Consider the following 2144-nt stretch of genomic DNA (forward strand, 5'->3'; position numbering starts at 1 on the left):
TGTGAGCAATCATAGTTAAGACACAGCAGTGACTGTGTTCTTGAGAAGAACGATGCATTGTTCCTTCTTAACAACAAAGGGACTGCAATACCGTATTTATCCCCTGATACCAGACAAGGAACTTTCAATTACAATGTCATCTCCTTTAAAGGAATTACATAATATGTGCACAAGTACAGGCTGTGGCGCTTGAACGGCGACATGTAGAAGTTTGTTTCTGGCTGTCGTTCGTGAACGGATAGAAAAAGCGGTTAAGGCGACCGTTCGCGTAAAACATGAAATCAGGGTTCGAGTCCCAGTCTGCCACAAATTTTCATTGTCCTCGTTGCCTTATACAGCTGATGGTTTTCGTACGCGCAACTGCGAATACATTTCATGTACAGGAATGATAATGCCAGGTTCCAGCTCCACGGTTCGTTCATAACAAGAAAGAGAACTTAGGAAGTGGCTGTGACTCCAAAACAAATCGCAAAGACATGACGTATGACTAAATAAATAAAATGGAAACAATAAATATTAGCTGTGGAACCATCACTTCCTAAACAAATAATTTATCAATCACGGGTCCGAAAATAGAATTAGCGATCAGAAAATAGAACTCGCCTTCGAAAATAATGGAAAATATCATGGGAAATTACATTTTGCGCCGCCGACTACAATGGCATTCGACCATTCTTTCTTTGAGTGTTGATAGGAGTCCTGTTGGTGATATTTCCCTAGCCATGGCCCTGTAAAAACAGAGAATCAGCGATCACCGTGTGAAAGTCTGGGCTGTAAGCAGACGGCATGGAGGACGTGCAGCGCTGCGGTAACACCACAAACCATTCTGACAGTTTTGGACAGAACGACATTTTAATCGAGTTTTAGAACACAGTGACTGATTTTTTAATAATTTCCTGTCCGACAAAATCACACGACTTTCAGACTATTTCATTGTCAGGATGATTTCGGCAGTGCTAGGACGGAACTACAGCATGTACATATTTCATAATCTGAGGGTGTCGATACCTGCCGAAAACTGTTAGTTTGGTAACTTACACTCTAAAATAAAAAAAAATTAAGGATATAATTGTTGTTGTTTGCTTTTATGCTCAAAGAAATTTAGCACATTGTTATAGTGTTCTCCCCATAAACTCCTCCCAAACAAGCCATGACGGCCCAAAGGTACCGATCGGCCGCCGTGTCCTCCTCAGCCCACAGGCGTCACTGGATGCGGATATGGAGGGGCATGTGGTCAGCACACCGCTCTCCCGGCCGTATGTCAATTTCCGAGACCGGAGCCGCTACTTCTCAATCAAGCAGCTCTTCAGTTTGCCTCACAAGGGCTGAGTGCACCCGCTTGCCAACAGCGCTCGGCAGACCGGATGGTCACCCATCCTAGTGGTAGCCCAGCCCAACAGCGCTTATCTTCGGCGATCTGACGGGAACCGATGTTACCACTGCGGCAAGGCCGTTGGCCGTTCTTCCCATACATTTTGCCCAATGTTCGCTTCTAGCGAGTAGTCAAAGTTCTCTATTGCCTAGTAAACCAAATACTGTCCCTACACTGTAAAATTACTGTAGAGCCGTCGAGATTCGAAAAAGCTACTTATATATCCAGTTCTTTTGAAAAAGTATAACATTTTTTCTTTTAACGTGACATTTGACTTTATGCTTTTCCAAAATGTATATTTTTAGCCAAATATTCCAACTGTATAAAACTAAATAACATTAAAAAGCCGATGAATGTAATGATTACATTCATATAGCACTTTCCCATTATGACTGAAGGTCTAAGTGAACAAGTGAAATACTATTGGCATCTCCAAGTTATTGATCCATATCCGCGAATTAAAAATTTTGTAAAGCACCTGGACCTGCTCGATATGCGAAAGCTCTGGCAAAACGTTGAAACGTAGTCTAAGTAATTTTTGTCTGCTGCAGGCAGGATAGGAACTATGACTGCTGCGTTTAGATGTGAGCTGAGTTGGTGACCGTCGCTCACAGCTCCAGGCAGTGCTGGCTTTGGTCATGCAGCTTGAGGCTCTTGCCAGTGGGCATCAAAGTGTGTGTGGGAGGCGGGAGGGCGGACTTAAGGATGCAAGGTACGTCCAGCACATTCTTTGTGTCCCCAGATTTGTCCATGATTATGGCTGCCTTTCACC

General features: G+C 43.6%; 1 pseudogene; it reads right to left on the reverse strand.

Annotated features, from left to right (window-relative positions):
- Positions 1–1340: 1340 nt before the first annotated feature.
- Positions 1341–1458, reverse strand: LOC126189239 (5S ribosomal RNA; annotated as a pseudogene).
- Between the last annotated feature and the right edge of the window lie 686 nt (positions 1459–2144).

The sequence above is a fragment of the Schistocerca cancellata genome, chromosome 5, assembly GCF_023864275.1.
Source record: "Schistocerca cancellata isolate TAMUIC-IGC-003103 chromosome 5, iqSchCanc2.1, whole genome shotgun sequence".
Lineage (NCBI taxonomy): Eukaryota > Metazoa > Arthropoda > Insecta > Orthoptera > Acrididae > Schistocerca > Schistocerca cancellata.